At 36.8% G+C, this 25,406-nt stretch overlaps 1 non-coding gene and 1 pseudogene across 1 annotated transcript; one reads left to right on the top strand and one right to left on the bottom strand.

The window, feature by feature from the left end:
* The first annotated feature begins 447 nt into the window (after positions 1-447).
* On the top strand, positions 448-554 carry LOC146915560 (small nucleolar RNA R71). The gene has a single exon (XR_015017010.1). It is a non-coding gene; the product is annotated as a small nucleolar RNA R71 (small nucleolar RNA).
* Positions 555-8,623: 8,069 nt separating this feature from the next.
* On the bottom strand, positions 8,624-19,479 carry LOC146915559 (uncharacterized; annotated as a pseudogene).
* Between the last annotated feature and the right edge of the window lie 5,927 nt (positions 19,480-25,406).

Below are 25,406 nucleotides of genomic sequence, written 5' to 3'. Positions count from 1 at the left end.
TGGTTTTTATAAAAATTTTGATTTTGTCGCATCCCTTGGTTGTATTGAGCATAATTCATTTGCTCAACACCATTAATAGCACTACCTAGTTGGCAATCAACACCAGCATGACCAGCTATACCACATATTTCACAAGAAGGAGTAGATGCAGAATTGATAGCACTAACATTGAATTTTTCAAGTTTTTCAGTTAGTGTATCAATTTTAGAAGCAAGGTGATCATAGTTAGAGACTTCGTGTATACCTGCCTCCTTTTTGGAGGGTGAAGAACTAGAGATGGCTCTCTCGTCGGTCCATTTGTAATGATTCTGAGCCATGTCTTCAATCAAGGCATACGCCTCCGTGTAATTCTTGTTCATAAGTGCTCCACCTGCAGCTGCATCAACAGACATCTTAGTGGTATAAGACAAGCCATTATAAAAGGTGTGGACTATAAGCCACTTCTCTAGGCCATGGTGGGGACAAAGTCTTAGCATTTCCTTGAAACGCTCCCACGCCTCATAGAGAGATTCCCCATCTTTTTGATTGAACCGCGTGATTTGGTCTCTAAGTTTAGCGGTTTTAGATGGTGGAAAGAAACGGGCAAGGAATGCTTGCCTCATCTGATCCCATGAAGTAATGGAACCGACTTCGAGGGAATGGAACCAAGCGCTAGCTCTATCCCTTAAGGAAAAGGGAAAGAGATGAAGTCTTACGGCTTCTTGGTTCTCCTTCATGGTTCCACTAATTCGTAGGAAAACAGAGATGTGAAGATTGGGATCCTCAGTGGGGGATCCCGAGAATTGGTTTTGCTGCACCAAGTTAAGTAGGGCAGGCTTGATTTCAAAGTTGTCATCCTCAACCGTTGGGTACACTATAACAGCTTGTGGCTCAGCCGTAGACGGCGTTGCATACTCTTTGAGAGTGCGATTGGCCATGGCGGTGTTATTTTGTGCTGCTCTCCTCCTTCTATGTAAGAACCTTTCGATCTCGGGTATGAATACCGCTTGATTTCTAGTTCTTCGCATACAAGGTTGAGAACCCAAGAAGTTAACGATAACAGAAAAATAAAAAAGTTAAAAATAAAAAAAAAAAAAAAGAAAAGAGAAAGAAGAGAGAATTCTAATCACTAAGAAAAAGCTAATTAAATTAGTTAACTCCCCGGCAACGGCGCCAAAAACTTGATAGAGCCAAACCGCAAGCGCACGGCCTATCGAAGTAATAGTAGTAAGTAGAGTATCGTTCCGCTAGGGAGTTGGTCAATTTAATTAACTTTTAATGAATGATTAGAGGAGAGAAAGTTGATTAGAAAGGGTTTGATTGCTGAAGGTAAAAACAATAATAATAAAGGGGCCTTAGGATCATTGGTTCATCTTAATAACTAATCCTTCACTAGACAAAACCTAAACTTCTAATTTCATGGTTTACACACTAATTTCTAAAGACCGGTTTCCCTTAGCCCCTCACCTTTCCGATGAAAGTCCGGTGAGAGTTTACTTCTAGCAACCAAGCCTATTTCACTGACATGATTACTAGAAGATGCATAGAGGATTGAAACTACTCTGTCTCAATAGTTGCAAAGACTATTTCACTGTTTTGCAACTATTGTCTAGATTCACTTGTTCCAACATCAAAGCTCCGCTCTCGCTTTATGAATTGATGTTTGGGATGATGGATTAACGATTATCAAACCCTCCGCTTTCGCTTCCACAGTTTGATAATTGTTAATCCACGTTAAGACGGTGAATCTAGATTAGAAATTAGGGTTACATAGAAATTAGGGTTTAGACATGTTTTGTTTAGGATTGAGTCATTAGACTCCCCAATAATCCTAAGACTAAGAAGTCTACTCACTCATGTTCATCGTAGACATGGAGGAAGAAGAAAATACGATAAAAATAAATTGCAAAGAAAGTAAAAGGGAAAATAAAGACTTATATTAAAATAGCAATTGAAATAAAACAAAGTAAAGCATGATTGTTCATGGTGGAGAGCTACTCTATTTATAGCTTTACAATCGACTTAGAAACTAAGCAACTAAAAGGGTAAAACAGTAAAGCTGCAACAGGGTAACTTGGCCTTGAAGAAAAAGCAGCAAAAGTGGCTTCTGGAGGTGGCACGGCCGTGCCACATGTTGGCACTGGCCGTGCCAAGCTTCTGACTTGGTGGGAACATATTTTTGTCCCGTATCTTCGTATTCTTGTGCTGTATTTGCTCCAGTCCTCTTTCTTTTGCTCCAAGACACCTTCCACCATATATTTATTCCTAAAATAAAATAAAACATAATTTGAAGTAAAATATTCTAATATAAAATAAAATGCAATAAAACTAAATCAAATCTAAAATAAAACTAAACTAAATAAGGCAATAATTAATACTATCTATGACTCATCAGTCATCCCAAACCTTAGCTGATCTAGTGATGTCACCGGTCAATTTCAATTTCAGAGGTGTCATCCCCAGCGTTAGCTGTTCTAGTAATGTCACCGGTCAATTGCAATTTCAATTTCAATTTCAGAGGTGTCATCCCCAGCGTTATCTGTTCTAGTGATGTCACCGGTCAATTTATATTTCAATTTCAATTTCAGAGGTGTCATCCCCAGCGTTAGCTGTTCCAGTGATGTCACTGATCAATTTCTATTTCAATTTCAATTTCAGAGGTGTCATCCCCAGCGTTAGCTGTTCTAGTGATGTCACTGATCAATTTCAATTTCAATTTCAAAAGTGTCATCCCCAGCGTTAGCTGTTCTAGAGATGTCGCTAAAAGTGTTGTCTTCATTAAGCTATCATCCCAAACAAATACGGTAGTAGACAATCTTTTCCCCAGTAACACTACATTCCCCAGCGGTGTCGGATCCCTTTCTTTAACGGACTTGGGTATCTTGTTGTTGTTTGTCATCTCAGTCAAATCATCTTTGTCGTCTTGCATTCATACCTGCATCATGAGCATTCATAGCTTCTTAGGTCCAAAATTGGTGTATTTTGTATTTAAGTCTCTTCGGCCCATCAACTCAAAGATTCCATCTTCAAATCTCCGGACGAAGAAACTTAAATAGGGGCATCTGTCATACCCCAATTTTTGATCTAACGTCCCACTGACACATGTCTTTTGACTAGGAATATTCCTTGTTTTTTTTTCAGAACTCCTCTCACTTTTTTTTTAATTTTTATTATTATTTATTAGTCTTTTTTTTAATTTCCATCTTTTAATTTTTCTTTTAATTTTAATTTCCATTTTTTTAATTTCAATTTTAATTTTAAATTTTATTTAGATTAATTTAGTCATTTAGTCTTATTTATTTTGTTACTTCCTATTTTAGTTTTTTTTTACGTGTTGTCCAAAGTGTTCAAAAGCAAAAGTGTCAAATAGGTCCAAAATAATAACATGTCCATGTCCAAACAATTTGCTCTTCTCCACGCCTCATTACAGGCACAATCTCAGGGTCAGCTCTTTTTCATCCCATTTTTCATCAGGAACGCGTTTCATCATCAATACCTCTTCTCACTTTTTTTTATTTATTAGTTTTTTTTAAACTTTTAGTTTTTTTATCTATCATTTTTATTCAGTCTTGATTTTTATATTTTTTATTTTCCATTTTCCATTTTTATTTTTATTCTTTTCGTTTAATTACTTCTTTAGGTTTTTATTAACTTTTTTAATGAGTCCAAAAATTGTCAAAAAATATAGTGTCAAGGTCCAATTTTCTTTTCTTTCTCAAGTGTGCCACCAATCATGCCATTTTTACATGTCAACTCTTCCATTTGAAAAATCATTCAAATCACATTCCAAAACCATCAATCTCATTCAAATCCCCATCAAAGTGCATTAAACCAATTTTCCATTTTTTATCAACCTTAGAACCTATAAATAGAGCTCTCATCCTTCACAATTTCACACACCAAAAGTTCTCTTGAGTTGTCAAAGAACTTTTCTCTCTTCTCCCTCATTTAGCTTGTGTTGACGAGCTATTCTTTTCTTCTCCCTCTTTTTTTCTGTCCCTTCGGTAATTTTTGTCCCTTCGGTTGTCCCTTTCTTTTATTTTCTTGCATTTTATTTCTTTTTAGCATTTTATTTTATTTCTATTTAGCATTTTAATTATTGTCATTTATTTTCCAGCAATTAGAATGTATTTAGGTCCAATGTAAATATAAATGAGAAAAGTGTGTGTGTGTGTGTGTGTGTGTGTGTCTTTTATTTCTTTACCGCTGTATATAAATCCAAAAAATGCAAAAAAATTAGATTAGGTTAGGAGATTTTGTGGTGATCCAACGTCACTACAAAATTCTCACGCTTTTATTTTTATTGCTACGTTAGTTTATTTTATGTTCTATTCAATATTCAAAAACAACAAAAACATCCAAATAAAAAAAAACACAAAAATATTTTCACAATAAACCTTGATTTTCAATCAAGTGATCGTTCTTTTTATTTTCTTTCTTAATCAAATATCAAATCAATTTTAATCATACTTTGAGTCTTTTTTTTCTTTCAATATAAAAAATACAAACAAATTCTCATTTGCCACTTGGCTTTTTATTTTAAAACTTTTTTTCAAAACTAATAAAAAACACAAAACAAATCAAACGTCAATTTTTAACCCCGAACTACGTGATTTTGATCCTTCACGGGTACGTAGGCAAAGGACACTCGTCCTTTCAAATCAATAAAATGTAGATAATTAGGTCTTCCTTTTTTAATCATTTCAAAATTCCATTTAAAAAAAAAAAGCAAGCAAGTTTATAGCACAAAAAGTTAAATAAAACCAAGAGGTTCCCGTAGAGTACTACGGACATAAAGGGTGCTAGTACCTTCCCTTTATGTAACCAACCCCCGAACCCTAAATCTTTTCAATATACGGTATTTTTGAACTTTCTTTCCCCTTTCCTTAAAAAATTAAAATGTTCAGTCGTGAAATAAAAAGTGAGTCAAACGCTAATCAAATAGCTTTGATCTCCAAAAAATGATGCGGCAACAATAAATGGGAATACTATTAGCAATGATCCGATAGTCTTCCAACTGATGTTTCATCCAAAGTAGTTGTGTACAACAACTTGCAGCTGAAATGTATTCTGCTTCTGTTGTAGACATAACAATAGTTGTTTGTCTTTTGCTAGCCCAGGATACCAGATTATCACCCAGAAATTGACAATTGCCACTGGTTGACTTTCTTTCAATCCTATCACCAGCATAATCAGCATCACAGAATCCAACCAACTTATAATCTAAGGATTTCCTATAAAGGAGTCCATGATTAGTTGTTCCTTGCAGATACCTGAAGATTCTCTTGACAACAGTCAAATGAGATTCTCTAGGATCTGATTGGAATCTTGCACACAAGCATACACTGAATAAAATATCTAGCCTAGATGCAGTGAGGTATAACAGGGAACCAATCATACCTCTGTACAGCTTCTGATATACTTTTGCTCCTTCATCTTCTTTGCTTAAGGTGCATGTATGATGCATTGGAGTGTTCATCACTTTACAATCTTCATGCTTGAACTTCTTCAGAAGCTCCTTTGTGTACTTTGTTTGATGAACATAAACTCCATCTTTGCATTGATTAATTTGAATGACATGGAAGAACTTCAGCTCTCCCATCATGCTCATTTCAAATTCATCCTGCATTAACTTAGAAAATTCCTTGCAAAGAAATGCATTAGTAGAACCAAATATTATATCATCAACATATATTTGCACAACAAGAATATCTTTCCCAAGGGTCCTTCTGAAGAGTGTTGTGTCAACCTGACCTCTTTTAAAATCATTTTTGATTAAGAAATTACTTAGTCTATCATACCAAGCTCTGGGAGCTTATTTCAAGCCATATAGTGATTTCTTCAGTTTAAAAACATGATCAGGATATTTAAGATCCTCAAAACTAGGAGGTTGTTTGACATACACTTCTTCTTCTATGACATCATTAAGAAATGCACTCTTGACATCCATTTAATATAATATTATGCCATGATTAACTGCATAGGAAAGAAGTAACCTGATTGCTTCCAATCTCTCAACTGGAGCAAATGTTTCAGTATAATCAATGCCTTCTTGTTGACTATAACCTTGTGCAACAAGTCTTGCTTTGTTTCTTGTTACTTCTCCTTACTCATTCAGCTTGTTTCTGAATACCCATTTTGTTCTAATAATGTTCTTATGCTGAGGTTTGGGTACCGGATCCCACACATCATTTCTTTGAAATTGATTCAACTCTTCTTGCATAGCTAAGATCCATCCATCATCTGAAAGTGCTTCATCAACTATTGTAGGTTCAATCATTGATATCAGTCCAATCATTGAATCTTCTTGTCTGAAGTATGATCTTGTTCTTCTCGAACTATCTTTGTTTCCAATGATTAGCTCCTCAGGATGTGAAGACTTGTGCTTGAATGTGTTTATGGGAGGATCTGCTTGATGTGAGCCATCTTGTGCTTCATCATAAGCAGCTTCATCTTGAGCTTCTGATGTGGGTTCAGCTTTTGGACTATCTTCAGATTCAGCTATCTGATCAGGTTCTGGAGTATCTTCAGGAACCTGTATCTCTGCAAAACTTTCATCTTGCTTTGGAGTTTTATCTCCAAGCTCTTTGTCATCAAATTTAACGTGCATAGATTCTTCAACACAGAGTGTCTCTAAATTATACACTTTGTATGCCTTTGACCTTTCAGAGTAACCTAAGAAGATTCCTCTTTGGGCTTTGGCATCAAATTTCTTTAGGTTGAGCTTGTTATTCAGAATGTAACATGTACATCCAAATTGATGAAAGTAAGAGATATTGTGTTTTCTTCCTTTAAAGAGTTCATATGTTGTTTTCTCCAAGATAGGTCTGATATATATCCTATTCTGGACATAACATGTTGTATTCACTACTTCTGCCCAAAAATGCTTTGCTAAATTGTTTTCATGGATCATGGTTCTGGCCATTTCTTGTAAAGTTCTATTCTTTCTTTCTACAACCCTATTTTGTTGTGGAGTTCTAGGAGAAGAGAATTCATGGACAATTCCATGTTTTTCACAAAAAGCTTCAAATGGCTCATTTTCAAATTCTCCACCATGATCACTTCTAATTTTCAAAATCTTTGATTCTTTTTCAGATTGAATTTGTGTGCAGAAGTTACTAAATACATCATATGCATAATCTATACTTCTCCGGAATTTCACCCAAGTCCATCTGCTATAATCATCAACAATGACTAATTCATATTTACTTCCATATAAGGATGCAGTACTGACTGGTCCAAATAAATCAATATGGAGTAGTTCTAAGGGTCTGGAGGTTGAAACAATGTCTTTTGTTTTAAAAGATGATTTCACAATCTTCCCTTTCTAGCATGCACCACAAAGTGCATCTGAATGATAGTCAATGTCTGGAAGGCCTTTAGCATGTCCCAACCTTCTACGCCACATCCATTTCTTATCATTCACTGACAGAAGGCAAATTACCCTCTGGTCAACCAGTTCAGAGAAGTTGATTTTATAGACATTTTCCACTCTCTTTCCCTTGAACACAATGGATTTTTCTTCCTTGTTGATTACAGTAAAGTTGGCTTTTTCAAATAACACATCATAACCATTGTCACAAAATTGACTAATGCTCAATAGGTTATGTTCAAGACCTTCTACCAACCATACGTTATTAATTGAGGTAGAGGAATTACCAATTGTTCCTGTACCAACGATCTTGCCAGACTGGTTGCCTCCAAATTTCACATTTCCTCCTTCTTTCATTGTTAGTTTGAGGAACATGGACTTCTCTCCTGTCATGTGTCTTGAGCAACCGCTGTCTAGGTGCCATGATTTCTGCTTTGGTATTGCTCTTACACATATCTGCATTTTTCACAAGTTTAGATTTAGGTACCCATTGTGCCATGGGTCCTGGAAGGTTAGTACTTGAAGTTCTACTCTTCAGTTTTTGTTCTTTAGGATGTGATTTAGGTTGCTTCTGATTAACCATCACCTTAGGTTTAACACCTTTTGGTTTTGGTATTTCAGAAGCAGAAACTGTTTTGTTCTTCTGAATACCAGACTTTAGGATCTTAGATTCTAGTTTCAACAGACTTTGAGGAACAGATTCTGATCTCTTTAGAATCCTGATCTTTGAGGTCTTGGATTCAGAGTTAGTCACAACCGTAAACTTAAGGTTCTTTGGCTTTGATGCAATCTTAGCCTTAGAGCCAGAAGCTTCAGGTTCTGACTGAACCACAGTTTCACCTTTTACACCTTCAGGTACAAAAACTGTTTTCAATCCTTCCTTGATGCATTCACAATAGGATTTAAGATTGATTTTCTTAGTTTTCACTTCTGAAAAACCAATTCCTCTGCCATTGATCTTGTAAATGTTATAAATCATATAAGCAACTCTGCTTCTGTCAATGCCTGACATGATAAAATCTTCAAGAGCAATCTCATGGTTGTTTACAGGTTCTCCATTACACTTTTCTTGTAGCTTCTGACATAAGAACCTGAGCTTTTCTTCATAAGTTTTACAAATGAAGTCAAATCCTCTAAGTCCTTCTTTAGAAGCCTTTAGATCCAATAGAGTTGATTCTTGTTGTTTCATTAAATCAACATATTTTTCTTTTAAATCCTTCAACTCATTAGTACTTACTTCAAAGTGTGTAAGGAGTTATTTAAGAGACTCAATCAATTCTTCTTTGGGAATTTTAGAATATACCTCATTTTCTTCTTCTGAATCTGATTCAGATCCATTAGAATCCTGATCTTTGAGGTCTTGGATTCAGAGTTAGTAACAACCTTAGACTTAAGGTTCTTTAGCTTTGATGCAATCTTAGCCTTAGAGCCAGAAGCTTTAGGTTCTGACTGAACCACAATTTCTCCTTTAACACCTTCAGGTACAAAAACTGTTTTCAATCCTTCCTTGATGCATTCACAACAGGATTTAAGATTGGTTTTCTTAGTTTTCACTTCTGAAAAACCAATTCCTCTGCCATTGTTCTTGTAAATGCTATAAATCATAGAAGCAACTCTGCTTCTGTCAATGCCAGACATGATAAAATCTTCAAGAGCAATCTCATGGTTGCTTAAAGGTTTTCCATTACACTTTTCTTGTAGCTTCTGACATAAGAACCTGAGCTTGTCTCCATAAGTTTTACAAATGAAGTCAAAGCCCTAAGTCCTTCTTCAAAAGCCTTTAGATCCAATAGAGTTTTTTCTTGTTGTTTCATTAAATCAACATATTTTTCTTTTAAATCCTTCAACTCATTGGTTCTTACTTCAAAGTGTGTAAGGAGTTCTTTAAGAGACTCAATCAATCCTTCTTTGGGAATTTTAGAATATACCTCATTTTCTTCTTATGAATCTGATTCTGATCCAGCTTCTGAAGTTGTTGTTTCTTCCAACCCAACAGCTATCTTTGCATCTTCATCAGCTTCCTCTTTATCAGATCCAGATTCACTTCCCAAATCATCCCAGGTGGCCATTAAACTCTGTTTAATCTGCTTCTTGAATTTGCTTGGTTTAAAGGTTGACTTCTTTAACTTGTCCTTTGATTTATCCTTCTGAAGATCAGGGCAATCAACAATGAAATGTCCAGGCTTCTTACAGTTGAAGCAACCCTTCTGATCTTCTCTCTTTGAGCTTCTGGAGTTACTCCTTCTAGTCAGAAACTTTCTATTCTTCTTGGCCAGATACTGAAGTCTGTTGGAGAGCATAGCCATCTCAGCAGCATCTTCTTCAGAATCTGAACCAGATGGTTCTTCTTCTTCAGATTCAACTACTTTGAGAGCTTTTGATGACTTGCCTTTGGATGGAAGAGCTATTGACTTACTCTTCTTAGTAGACTTATGTTCATTAAGACTTAACTCATGAACTTTGAGAGAACTAACAAGATCTTCAACACTTAAAGTATTTAAATCTTTAGCTTCCTCAATGGCAGTCACCTTAGGTCTCCATCTAGCAGGCAAACTTCTGAGTATCTTGCTAACATGATCAGAAGCAACTTAACTCTTTTTCAGTATTTGCAGTCCAGAGACTAAGGTTTGAAACCTTGAGTACATCTCCTCAATAGTTTCATCATCCTTCATCTTGAACAACTCATACTGATGAACCAGCAAAAGAGCCTTTGCTTCTCTAACTTTCTTGTTGCCTTCATAGTTGGCACAAAGAGAAGCAAACATTGCTTTAGCAGTTGACTTGTCACTCATCTTCATGTACTCTGCTTTAGGAATAGCAGTGACAAGTGCTCCTCTGATAATATGATGCTTCTTGTAAAGTTTCTTCAAGGCAGGAGTATGTTTATTTCTATCAACAGCAGCTCCTTCTTCATCAAGAACTAAGTCACCAACTCCCTCTTCAAGTATATCCCATAGTTCTTCATCTAAACCCATGATATAGCTGTAGAAGTTGGTTTTCCACCAAGAAAATTCTGTAGGATCTCCATTGAACTTAGGAATCTTTCCAAAGTTAGATTTCTTGTTGTCACCGCAGTCATATGCAACATTAGTATGACTAGGACCAGATCCACCAGATCCATTAGGAGATTCACCAGACATGTTTTTCTCAGATCTTTTTCTGTTACACTGTTAAGTGTTAAGACAACAAACCAAGGCTCTAGATACCAATTGAAGGTGAGAAAAACACAAGAAGGGGGGTTGAATTGCGTTTTGAAATTTTCTTCGTTTCTCCTAAATTGAACACACTGAACAGAAGCAAAGTGAAACAGCTTCTGAAGTGATAATCAGAATCTAAATGCAGTGGATAAAAACAGAGAGAGAAGAAGAAAGACACAAAGCAATTATACAGGTTCCTTCCACAAACCGGAAGTAGTCCTGTCCCCCTTGCACTTCCAAGGAGAGTTCACTATAATGTAATATCTGATTACAATTGCTCAAGCACACAGCAAGAGACTTCCTTTGCTCAAGCACACTTTGCAAGAATCTTCCTATTCTCAAGAACACAATCAAGAGACTTCTATGCTCAAGCACAACTACAAGAGACTTCTAAACAAACAAAATTACACAGAAAATTATTTGAGGTTGAACACTTGATATACAATCAGAGGTGCTTACAATACAAATCAGATACAGACTCTAAGACTTTAGAATTTCTAAGATATGAACTTGAGAAACAAAAATTCTAAGTGACTTTGAAAGCAGAACAATTTCAGCAGAGTTTTGGCGCTTGTAAATTGTAGTTGAGTCGTATGCCAATCTCTAAGTCTTCACTCCTTTATATAGAGGTGTGAAAGAGACGTTGTAAAATTGCCAACACATCAAAAAGAGTCGATGTTGAAGCTTGATCTTTCAAGAATGATCTTTTTCCTGATTTGGTTGTTGTCCTATGAAGAACCAATTTCAAATCCATTCCAGTTGAGAGGGAATATTTCTGCAGGCTTGGTTGTACATTCAGAGCTGTTATTTTGTCTTGTAGCAGAGACACAAAACAGAGTAGTGGAGAAGGTGGTTGTACAGTTCGTGCATAGTACAATGTCAATGCCTTTGTTCCTTTTGCAAGCAAATGCCTTCAAATACAATTGAAATGACCGTTGCAACGTTCCACTAGTCTTCTGCTATCTTTAGACGAATTTTGATCCATGAACAACTCTTGAATTTTACAAATCCAGTTGATCTTCAACTTTTGGTGAAAATAACTTCTGATAAGGCAGCTTCTGATGACATGGCACTTCAGGACCTCTAGTCTTCAGAAGCACTAGTATTCAGGAGCACTCGTCTTCAGGAGCGCTTTGCCTTCAGGAGCACTCGTCTTCAGAAGCACTTTGCCTTCAGGAGCTTCTAAGCTTCAATTATGTTGATGAACAAATATTAGCAATTCCAATTGTGAATTTTTAATACCTTGTTATCATCAAAACTCTGAAGGTTTATTGTTAAACACATTTTGTTCCAACAAAATATACACAGAGGCAAATAATCACATAAGAGCACATATAACACACATAAATAAATAATAAAATAAATCTTGCGAAAATCGGGATGTTACAACTCTCCCCCACTAAAAAGAATTTTCGCCCTCCAAAATTAAGTGAAGGAAACAACTCTGGATACGAAACCTTTATCCTACTCTCCGATTCCCAAGTGGCACTCTCACCAATCGGTCCAACCCAAATCACTTTAACCAAAACGATCTCCTTTCCACGCAAACGCTTCACTTCACGATCCTCAATCCTAACTGGCCAAGTCTCAACGATCAAATTATCTCTTACTTCCAAATCATCCACTTGAATCACATGAGACGCATCATACACATACTTCCACAACTGAGACACATGAAACACATCATGAAGATTCCACAAAGATGGCGGTAACGCAATCCGATAGGCTACAACCCCAACCTTCTCTACAATCTCGAATGGTCCAACAAAACGAGGAGTCAACTTCTGACACTTCAAAGCACGACCAACACCAGTTACAGGATTCACTCTCAAAAACACATAATCACCAACCTGAAACTCAATGTCCTTCCTCCTCTTATCTTGATAAATCTTCTGCCTACTCTGAGACGCTCCCATCTTCTCCTGAATCATCTTGTCCTTCTCGGTTGTCTCTTGCACCACATCCGGTCCTAACAAGGCACTTTCTCCTGACTCATACCAACACAAAGGAGTCATACACCTCCGACCATACAAAGCCTCAAACGGTGTCATTCCGATACTAGAATGAAAATTGTTGTTGTAAGTAAACTCAATCAATGACAAACATTCAACCCAGCTGACACCTTGCTCCAACACACAAGCTCCCAACAAATCCTCTAAGCTCTGAATAGTCCTCTCCGTCTGACCATCAGTCTGCGGATGATAAGCAGAACACAACCTCAACTTAGTTCCCAAAGCAACTTGCAAACTCTCCCAAAACTTAGAAGTAAACCTCAGATCCCGATCCGACACAATACTAGAAGGAATACCATGCAATCTAATAATCTGTTCAATGTAGATCTCAGCCAACTTTGCCACAGACATACCGGTCTTAATAGGAACAAAATGTGCCGACTTCGTCAACCGATCAACAATTACCCAAATCGAATTGAAACCCTTCACAGTCTTCGGCAAAGCTCCAACAAAATCCATAGAGATACTATCCCACTTCCACTCTGGAATAAACAACGGTTGCATCAAACCTGACGGTCTCTGATGTTCAATCTTAGACTTCTGACAAACCAAACAAGCATACACAAACTCTACAATCTCTTTCTTCATTCCAGGCCACCAAAACAACCTCTTCAAATCCTGATACATCTTAGTCGCTCCTGGATGAATACTCAAACTACTTCTGTGACCTTCTTCCAAAATCCGTCTCTTAAGTTTAAGAACATCTTGTACACAAACACGGTCACAAAACATCAAAACACCGTTCTCATCCAATATGAAGTCTCCACCCTGTTTTATCTTGGTTTTCGGGTGTCAAACATTGATTACGTTTGAACCTTTTAAACCAGTGATATCTTATTTTTTCTTGGGAAGGGAAAAAGCAAGCAAAACCCTTGAGAATCGAGGTCCGGGAGTTGTTTTCGCTACGAGAAGGTGTTAGGCACCCATAACGACTATAGTATCCTATAGGAACCGTCTTTAATTTCTACGCGCGCGCTTTATTTTTAAATGCTATTAGAAAAGATGTTATTAAACCTAAGAGTATTCTAAGTGAAGAGTTGGAGGGAGAAGAATGTGTTTGAGTTTTTATTTTAGTTGAATTTAAGGAATTTTGTTCCTTGCCTACGTACCCGTTTAAGGGATCAAATCCACCGTAGTTCTCTTCCAAAAATGTTTTTGTTTTTTGTTGGTTGATTTTAAGTTTGAAAATTAGAGTTTGAAGAATGGAGATTGAGAGGCCTCAAAGGCATGATATTTAAGAAAAAGTGGGGTTTGATTAGTTATTTTGAGAAAGGAAGTCAAAGTTTGATTAAAGTTCATTGAAATTTTGATTAAGAAAATAAAAGGAAAATTCAATGGGATTTTGATCCCAAGGTTTATTAAGAAAAATATTTGAGTGAAGTTGTTCACATTTTTTTGGAAAATTGATTTTTTTCTAAGTGTAAAACCTAAACATTCATCTAAACATACAATCCTAAACATACATCTAAACATGCATATCCTAGCCATACATCTAAAGTGAGGTGTGTGCATGTGTCGGTGCTTGTGTCGGTGTACATCATTAGAGTCCATTGTCCTTTACATCATTGGCCTAGATACATTCTATGGTCTTGCAAGAAATTTAAAATCGCATAAAAGTAAAATACAAGAATTCCTAAGTTTTTACATACTAAGTCTTGGTAAAACTTAAAGTACAAGGAATTAAAATGAAGAGGAAGGATGGAGTATGAGATGCTTATGGATGAATGAAACATGAAATAAAGGGTTAGTAGCATAGTATGTAGCATAGTATGTAAGCAAGTAAACATCACAAAATTTCAAGATACACCAAAACAAAGGCAAAACATACCTCAAACTTGACCACAAAAGCAAAGTCAATACATAACCCCTAATCCTCATACTTCTATCAATTTTTAAAGGTTTCATTTCAATTTTAACAATGAGGATTAGAGAGAAGCATTAAACTAAGCAATTATGAAGCATTTTAGGCCTATTTTGCACTTTAATTCCTCATAGAATTATTCACATGACTTGTAACGCAAGAAACTAACAAATCAAACTCCAAAACAGTAAAGAACAACTCTAAATCAGGGGCATACACATTGCAAATTCTCATACCAAGGATCAATACACCATAGCAAGATTTTAGGAACAAGAATATGCAAAAATTTCACAAGAAATTAACAAAGAGTAACACAAAGTCACAAGAAAACTCCCTATATATTTTTATCAATTTTCAACATACCAAAATATCATGAGAAACAAGTTTTAGGTGCCAAAGATAGTTGCAAGGGGGTTCACAAAGTTTTTAGAAGTTCTTTAACAAGAATTTTAATAAAAAGTGGAAAAAATTGAATTAACAAAGGGGACAAATATTTCCATGTGTTTTCCATCAAAATTAACATGCAAAACACATCAAAACTCATTGAAAACAACAAGAAAACCTTGAGTAAATTTTTTTGGAATTTTTTTAAAGGGTTTTAGTAAGAACAATGGTGTAAACAGCATTAGGCAGTGTTAAAATAGCAAGAAAAATGCAAGAAACTGTGATCTGCGCAGAAAAGAAGCTTAGGCCCAAGGGAAAATGGATCCTGGATCATCCAAACGCACCAGGGGCGTTGGATTGATCCAGTCCCCCTTAACCCTAGATCTAACAGCTGAAAGCATGATGGAGCACTGTATGACCAAAGACGCGCATGCATGTGATCACAGGGGGGTATATAAGCATGAAACATAGGAAAACCAACATAATCCTCCACTCGTTTCTCTCTCTAGGTTAAACTAGAGAGAGAAACTCTCTTCTTTTCTTCAACCACGAACCTGGAAAAGCAACCGGAGGAAGATGAAGATTCATCTTCTCCGGTGAGACACTAAGCTCCGTCGCGGCGGCCGGAGTTAGTTTCCGGCGCCGGCGAGGAAAATTTTTCAGAATCAAACAATTTTTTCAGTTTCTTGAACCTCTTTCCATGCTCTTTCTAGATTTGTGGTCGAAATTTCGAAGAGACTCACTCAGACTTATAGATCTATATTTCTATTCCACAACTTCAAACAAAATAAAAAGGTGCGGCGAGCTACCTCTCTTGTATGTGAACGGAGAATCAACGAAGGTTGCTCTTCTCTCTTCGCCGCCGTAGCTTCTACTTCCCTTTCGTGCTTCTGATCCGAAAACTGGCGTTGCTGTTGATTCCCTTTGCGTGAGTTTGTTGTTGTGTTCGTTGTTCTTGTGATGAATTACGATGGATACAGTCATGAATTGATAGTTTCAGTGTTGAATTGGTGAAAATTTGACATGAATCCGAAGCTCTAGGAACGGTTAGGGTTTGAGGAATTCGCCTCTTGGTGAATTTCGATCTTGAAGGGATCAATTTGTGATGATTCGAGGTGAGATTGTGTTGGTTCGAAACGGATTTGTTTCTGGAATCTTGAAGAATTCGTATGAATGTTCATGGAGATTCATGCAACATTCATACTGTTCTTGAGTTTCTAGCTTCTTTGATCTGTTTTTTGGTGGAGAGAGAAGGAAAATTCTGTTTTGATGATGTGTAAAGAAATGAATGGTATCTTTGACCTTGACTGTGATGTGGCTTATATAGCTGATGACTGGAGTATCTGGACCAATGACAAACTGCCATGTGGCACTGGACTGTAACTAACTTTTGGACCTATTTGCAAATGACTAAAAATAAGGGACTAGACTGCAAAAGTGACAAAAAAGGACTAAAAAGGTAATTAATAATAAAATTGGTAAAAAATGTAATTTGGAAATAACGTAAAGCGAAACGATTAAAATTGACAAAACGGACTAAAACGAACCAATGGCTTAAATGAGGTACTTTAAAGTAACCTCTCTCTGCCGAAATTTCGTGTGAAATGACCAAAATGCCCCTGGGGGCTAAAACGACTCAAAATGACTTCAAATGCAATTTTTGAAATGGATTTTGACATAGAATGGGAACAAAGACTTACTCAAACTAATTGGAAGGACTCAAACAAATTTTTGAAAGACTGAAAGAGATTTTAACACAGGAAATGACTAAAATACCCTTCTATGTGAATTTTGCAAATAACATTGAAATAAAATGCAGAGAAAGATGCAGTTGATCAGAGACAGTTCAAATGACTTAAAATGCAAGAAAAGAAGAATTGAGTTAGTATTTTTAGGTCCAAAATTAGGATATGACACACCCTTACCTTGATTAACCAACACCACTCGATCTACAAGTTCCAAATCTTCCTTCTGACCATTCTTAATCTCTTCCAAAATATTACTCGTCAGCTTCAACATTCCCAACCTCACACCATCCGGCGTCAACTCACTAACCAAACTCAAATCTCGAAACTGCTCAATCAACTCCAACTCTTTAACCATCAAAGCAGACATATGTAACGACTTCCTACTCATAGCATCAGCAACAACATTCGCCTTTCCAGGAAGATACTCCAACCATCTCATCTGCCTCATATTCAACTACTTCTGGTCAAACAAGTACCTCAAACTCTTGTGATCACTGAACACTTCAAACTTAAAACCATACAGATAATGCCTCCAATTCTTCAACACATACACAACGGCCGCTAATTCCAAATCGTGAGTCGGATAATTCTTCTCATGCACTTTCAACTACCTCAAAGCATAAGCCACAACCTGACGATTCTGCATAAGCACATCACCTAGACCCATCTTAGATGCATCATAATACACAACAAATGATTCCTTTGGATTCGGCAAAATCAACACTGGAGCTGAAGTCAACCTCTTCTTCAATTCTTGGAAACTCTTCTCACACTTAGCATCCCAAACATAAGCTTGCCCTTTCCGAGTCAACTGCGTCAATGGCAACACCAACTTAGTGAATCCTTCAATGAACCTCTGATAATAACCTGCCAAACCAAGAAAGCTTCTAACCTCAAAAACAAACTTAGGTGACTCCCACTGCAACACTGCATCAACTTTCGACGGATCCACGACAATACCACCTTCATAAATCACATGACCAAGGAAACTCACTTTCTGCAACCAAAACTCACACTTCGAAACCTTAGCAAACAACTACTTCTCCTTCAAAACTTGCAACACAATCCTCAAATGCTCGGTATGCTCTTCTTCAGACTTTGAATACACCAAAATATCATCGATAAACACCACCACAAAACGATCCAGAAACGGATGAAATATTCTATTCATATATTCCATGAAAACACCTGGCGCATTAGATACCCCAAATGGAATCACATAATACTCATAGTGTCCATACCTTGTTCGGAATGCAGTTTTGGATATATCTTCCGCCTTCACTCTAATCTGATGATATCCTGATCTCAAATCAATCTTGTTGAACACTTCCGCACCAACCAACTGATCCATCAAATCATCAATCCTCGGAAGCGGATATCGATTCTTAATCGTCACCTTGTTCAACTATCGATAATCCACACGCAACCTCATGCTTCCATCCTTCTTCTTAACCAACAACACAGGAGCACCCCACGGAGAAACACTCGGCCTGATAAACTGCTTCTCAAGCAACTCTTCCAACTGCTTCTTCAACTCACCCAACTCTGATGCAGACATCCGATACAGGGCAATCGAAATAAGACTCGTTCCTGGTACCAAATCAATTACAAACTCAACATCCCTCTCCGGCGGTCACTCGGTAATGTCGTCCAAAGATACTTCTGGAAACTCTTGCACTACCGGCAAATCACCAACTCCTTTCTCACTACTTTCCTTCAAGGTAGCAAACATCATGAACACACTAGCTTCACCGTCCAAAGACTTCTTCACTTGCTCCACGGTCAAGAACTTCCCACCTTCCTCAGCTACCGGCTTAGAAAACGTTATACTCTTGGTCAAACAATTAATGTTAACACCAAAAGTCAACATCCAATCCATACCGAAAATCACGTCCATATGCTTCAACGGAAGACACACAAGATACAGCTCAAAATCAACATTACCAAAGCTAACAGGACACTTAGAACACACAAAAGAAGTAGTCATTGAACCACTAGCTGGGGTGTCGATAATCATCCCTCGAGACAACAGATTCACAACCAAACCCAAACGCTCAATATAACTAACCGCAATAAAAGAATGAGTAGCACCAGTATCAATAATTGCAATCAAAAGAGTACTATTGATAAAACACATACCTCGGATGAGATTATCCGGATGCCCCACCTCTTCCGCTTTCAATGCAAACACCTTCCCTGCCGCCTTCTTCGGCTTGGTACACTTAGTACTGATATGCCCCTTCTCACCACAATTGTAGCAAGTGATCTCCTTCTTGCACTAAAAAGCCTTGTGACCTGCTTCCCCACACTTGTAGCAACTATCACCCTTCTTGCAATCATTAGAGTAATGACCCAAACCTCCACACTTGTAGCATCTCACCTCAGCAACATTCGGCTTAGAGCCTCCACCAGATTCTTTCTTCTTCCCTTTGTCCTTATTATACGACTTCCCAAATCCATGACCTTTTCCCTTCTTCTCATTCTAAGCCTTGTAGTGATTAGCTTTAGCCCTTCCAGCGTCATCAAACATACGACACTTGTTCACCAAGGTGTCAAAGTCACGGATCTCCTGAATACACATGTACTGATAGATGTCAGGCCTCAAACCACTTTCAAACTTCACACACTTAGAAACCATAGCATCCTCCGCATTGATGTACGGACAAAACCTTGAAAGCTCTTTAAACTTTGCAGCATACTCAGCCACTGAACGGTTCTCTTGCTTCAAGTTCAAGAATTCCACTTCCTTCTTAGTCCTCAAATCCTCAAGAAAGTACTTCCTCAAAAACTCAGTCTTGAACCTAGCCCAAGTCACAACTCCACCATCGGCCTTAAGCCTTCCCTTAGCATTGGTCCACCAATACTCAGCCTCCTCAGCAAGCATATGAGTAGCCAATCTGACTTTCTGATCCTCACTAGTCACCATAGCACAAAAGATCCTCTCCATGGCCTGCATCCATGACTGATCTCCATCCGGGTCATACCTACCCTTGAACGTCAGCGGACTGTTTTGCAAAAAACAATCAAGCCTCTGCTCTTCAGCCTCTCCAGGGTCACGATGACCAACCGCCGCCTGCTCCTTAGCCTGAGCCAACATCTGAGCCATCGAAGCAAAAGCCTGCGCAATCGTTGCATCATCTCTACCACCAGCCATCTCACTTCTACACAAAACCAACTAACAGATAAGAACAACAGAACAACAAACAAGTACCGAAGGTAATCCACTAGCATTCGCATACTAGCAGGAAATATCAACGTATACTAGTCTGGACAAGGACTGACCACGGCTCTGATACCAACTTGTAACACCCTACTTCTAATAAGCGGTAAAACGCGCGAATATACGAATATATTTTAGAAATAGATGCTACGCCATCAAACAAAACAAACATACATGTATAAATTATCAAGTTCATAACATAGCAGCGGAACATATATATAAACCAAGTGAATAACATCACCAAATCTCTGGATAGTGTTATACCCTAATTTTGGACCTAAAAATACTAACTCAATTCTTCTCTTCTTGCATTTCAAGTCATTTGATATGTCTCTGATCAATTACATCTTTCTCTGCATTTTATTTCAACATTACTTGCAAAATGCACGTAGAAGGGTATTTTAGTCATTTCCTATGTTAAAATTTCTTTCAGTCTTTTAAAAATTGTTTGAGTCCTTTCAAAAAGTTTGAATAAGTCTTCATTTCAATTCTATGTCAAAATCCATTCCAAAAATTGCATTCGAAGTCATTTTGAGTCAGTTTAGCCCCTAGGGGCATTTTAGTCTTTTCATGTGTTAAAGCTATGTTTAGTCTCTTAAAATTGTCTCTGAGTCTTTTAATTTTGCTTGTATAAGCTCTTGCTTCAATTCTCTGTTAAAAAACCATTTTTAAATTGCATTTGAGTCATTTCGAGTCGTTTTAGTCCCTAGGGGCATTTTGGTCATTTCACACGAAATTTCGGCAGAGAGGTTACTTTAAAGTACCTCATTTAGGTAATTGGTTCATTTTAGTCCGTTTCGTCAATTTTAATCGTTTCACTTTACGTTATTTTCCATTTTGCCAATTTTAAATTCAATTTTACTTTAATTTCATTTTAGTCCTAAAAAAAATTCTGAAATTGCATTCAAGTCCTTTTCCTAGGTTCAAATTTTATTTTTAAGTCCTTTCTTATTTCGAGATTTCAATTTTTGCAGAATAGTTTTTTTTTTTAATTTAGAGGTTGGTCCTTTTAGTCTTAGAATTTCCAGATTAGCCCTTTTGTCCAAGTTATTGTCCAAGTCAGCAAGTCCAAACACGTGGCAGTCACATATTGGTCCAGAGGTCCACATGTCAGCCTATATAAGGCTGTGTCATCAATGCAATAGTACAGAGGCCCATTCATTTCCTGCCAACTCACACAAACACATTTCATTTTTCTCTCTCTCCATCAAACAGATCAAAAAGCCACAAAATCTGAAGAACACGATGAAGAGTTTCATCATCTTCAAACCCTAATTGAATTTCCAGAAACACAATCCACCACAAAACCATCCAAATCCAGTCAATTCACGCCAAATTCAATATCACAGAACCATCACAATCATCAAACTGGTTCAATTTCACAAGAAAACAAGAAATTCACAAGAAGTCACGTAAACCCTAAGTTGCCAGAATCACAAATTGAACAAAATTGAAGTGGATTTCATGTTAGTTCTCAGAGATTCACCAAAGAATCATCATCATCGAACTATAACGACTGCAATTCAAGCGCAAATCCAGTGGATTAGCACGATCACAGCCAGAGAGAGCGAGAAGAAGAAGGATCAAAGACTTTCTCAAGGATTTCTGTTCGAATCTACATCAAAATCCAGGTAATCTCAAAAAAACCTTCTCGTTTTTGTCTCAAATCTTCATCGAAGGCCCGTGAACAAAAATAAACGGTGAATCAAGTAGGATAACAAGTCCTGAGACTTGTTTGTTTGAAAAAGATTGAAAGAGATTCGAAAAACTTGAAGTCAAAACCCTAAAACATAAATCCACGAAGATTCACCGTTTATTTCGTGAATACGAGTTCATATTCATAATCAGCAGTGAAAATAGTTCAGATTAGAGCCTCGTTTCAAAAGATTTCGAAGAGCTTTGAAAAGTCTGAAACCGTAAGTTTCTTTTCTAGATCTACACCGATCCAAAGATCTTTTTAGAAAACTAGTTTCAGAATCACGTAGAGGAGAGAAAGAGCATTAAGATGATGTGATTAGGTTTAGAAATGGAGTGGTTTGGAGCTCCGACGCGGTGGCGCCACCGTTGGACACCACGTCGGAGAAAAGAAGAGGACGATCGGAGAAGAAGAGTCTGTTGCAGACTCTCTCTCTCTAGTTTCCATTAGAGAGAGAAGTAGGGATGGAAAATGAACCAAAACCGGTTCAAGGCCTTATATAGGCCAATGAATCGGTTTAACCCATGGTTTAACCCGCCTCCAAACCCTAACCCGTTAGATTCTTGCTTTTGGGCCCAATTTCATTGATTTGCTATGCGCCCCCCCCCCTTTCCTGCATATTCCTGCTGCTTTCTTGCTATTTATACCCCTGCCTGTCCAAAATTTTTCATAAAAAATCCTAAAAAAAATTCTATGTGTTCTTGATCATTTTCTTGACATTTTTGTGATGTTGTTATGTGTTAAGTCTTGATTTAAAAAATATGTAGTATTTTCTTGTTAATTGTTTACTATGTTTGTTAAATTTGTGAAAGTTTTATGTGCTCTTGTGTCCAGAAATCCTTTAAAAATTCTAAGTATTTTCATACACATTTCTTGATAGTTTTGTGGTATTTTTGTGATGTTTCTAGCCTATTAAAAATTGATAAGAATAATGTGGTGACTTTCTTGCTATTTTGTGATGTTTTGTATTAAAAATGGGTGAAAATTTGCTTGATTCTAATCCCAATTTCTTGATGAATGTTTGTGACCTATACTATATGATTTTGTGAAGTTTTAGCTACTGTTTGTATATGCTTTTGCTGCATGTGTGTGGATTTTGTTTAAATTGCTTGGTTCGCAAGTTATGTTTATAGATAAAATGCCAAATATGCATAAATATATCATGATTCTTGCCTTGAATATATCCTCATTATGCTCATATCATTGAATGTGATTAACTCTTTAGAAAGTTGGCATGATATGAGGATTATGGGTCATATACTTGGCTTGATGTCATGGTAAATTTTAGGTGCATCTTGTTACTTCTAGGTTAAAATTTCATTACCTTGTGTCAATTTCTTTAGTAGTTTCTTTTGCTTCTAGTTTCTATTCTACCATGCCTTATCCTACTAACCATTTTATTTCATGTTTCATGCATCCCATAAGCATTTCATCTTCCATCTCACATTCTTGGTTTTTATCTTCCTACACTTTAAGATTCATGCAAAGCTTAGAATGTAAAGACTTAGGAATCTTGTAATATTTTACTTTATGCCTTTAAATTTCTTGCAAGACCATAGAATGTATCTAGGCCAATGATGTAATAAGGACTATGGACTCTAATAATGTACACCGACACAAACACCGACACATGCACACACCTCACTTTAGATATATGGCTAGGATATGCATGTTTAGATGTATGTTTAGGATTGTATGTTTAGATGAATGCTTAGGCTTTACACTTAGAAAAATCTTTCTTCCAAAAAATATGAACAACATCACTCAAATCCTTTTTCATAATAAACCTTGGGATCAAAATCCCATTGATTTTCCTTTTATTTTCTTAATCAAATTTTAATGAATTTTAATCATACTTTGACTTTCATTTTTGCAAAATAACTAATTCCACCTCACCTTTTTCCAATCTTATGCCCTTGAGGCCTCTCCCTCTCATTCTTCAAATTCCAATTTTCAAACTTAAAATCAACCAATAAAAACAAAAACATTTTTGGAAGAGAATTACGGTGGATTTGATCCCTTAAACGGGTACGTAGGCAAGGAATCAAAATTCCTTCAATTCAAATAAAATAAAAATTCAAACACATTCTTCTCCCTCCAATTCTCCACTTAGAAAACTCTTAGGCTTAATATTCTCTTTCAAAATAGCATTTAAAAATAAAGCGCGCGCGTAGAAATTAAAGACGGTTCCTATAGGATACTATAGTCGTTATGGGTGCCTAACACCTTCCCGTAGCGAAAACAACTCCCGGACCTCGATTCTCAAGGGTTTTGCTTACTTTTTCCCTTCCCAAGAAAAAATAAGATATCACCGGTTAAAAAGGTTCAAACGTAATCAATGTTTGACACCCGAAAACCAAGATAAAACAGATAGTAAATACATCTCAATGATCTCAGATACAAACATTATCTCAACTCCAAACTACATAATTAACAGAATCCAACATGCAAATTCTATCCTAGATCAGAGCCCAAATCTAGACACTTGCACATAAAAAGAGGAACTCCGCTCCTCGGTAACATCAAGCAAACAGTCTAAGCATCCTGCACTCCATCTACCCGTCCATACAGAAAGGTAGGTGGTAAACCACTTAGGGTTAGCATTACATCATCATAATCCATGGTAAAATAAACAAGAACATTGGGAATGAAAGATATATCCAAGAACGATGCATAACAAATCATACATGTACTCATAAGTATTCACAACATTCATATCATTTAAGGTCATTCAATATCATCATTCCAAGTTCATATCAACAAGTGTATCATACAGGTATCACAGTTTCAACCATGTCAATTAACAATTAACAAATTCAATCATCATGCACAACTCAAATGCATTTCAATTCACTAACAATGTATGCAATGGCTCTAGACTCGTCTAGATGTATGTGGTACCAAATTGCTTCAAGGTCGTCACCTTCAATGCAACAAAAACATCGTAATCACCTCAATTGGATATAAAATCCGACACCATCAGTCATGAATGCATGAACATATGACTCGACTACAATACATATGTTCACACAAACAAATCACCTCAACATCACCAATACTTGTATATATGCAATCAACAACAATTCACCACCACTTAACATATATACAATCACCAACAACATCCATAATTCAAGAAACATATAGTTGTCACATATATACACCACCAATCATCTTCTCATAAGGTATAACAACCATCCATAAAGGATCCATAGGCAATTGGTTCTCAAAAATCATTTTCAATCAAGTTCGTCTCTCAAAATCACAACATTAGAAATAATTGAGCATTTAAGCCAAAACCAAGTAAACAAGTTCCAATGCCTCAACTAAGTATACCTCTAGGCCACATGTGGGTGCAGTAGAGGATACTTTGGTGTTTCACCGCCCAAATACGACGAATTCATGAAAATCACAAAGTTCGTCTCTCTTTATCGTTTTGCAAAACCAAAACATTTTTCAAAGGGAAGATCAAATTTGAGTAAACAATACATAAGTTAAATACTCATAAAACACCTCAATTTAACCTCTAATACATAAGTTTTGAAGTTTAGAAACCAACCATTGGTTTTGGACTAACTTGGAATAAGTTATACTAAGTTTTCTTAAAATTTCCTCAAAACCCACTTTGAGTATTTACGTCATAACATAAAATCCATAAAACATTTTCAAGTCAATCCAAAGCCATTGGAAATCTAATTAAATTATCTACAACTTTCGTGCTTACGTCAAAAGCCAAATCAAAACAGAAATGTGAGAAAAAGACGCAAGAACGCAAAACAGGGCGTGCTGTCTGAACAGGCTCGCTTATGAACAGGAGCTTCTAAACACGAGCTTCTGAACACGAGCTTCTGATCAGGAGCTTCTGAACAAGAGCTTCTGAATAGGAGCTTATGAACACGAGCTTCTGAACAGGAGCTTCTGAACAGACTCGCTTCTGATC

The sequence above is a fragment of the Medicago sativa genome, chromosome 6 (genome assembly GCF_051527215.1).
Source record: "Medicago sativa cultivar Bolivia chromosome 6, Bolivia_mono, whole genome shotgun sequence".
Classification (NCBI taxonomy): Eukaryota; Viridiplantae; Streptophyta; class Magnoliopsida; order Fabales; family Fabaceae; genus Medicago; species Medicago sativa.
This window is presented reverse-complemented; position numbering and strand designations above follow the sequence as displayed.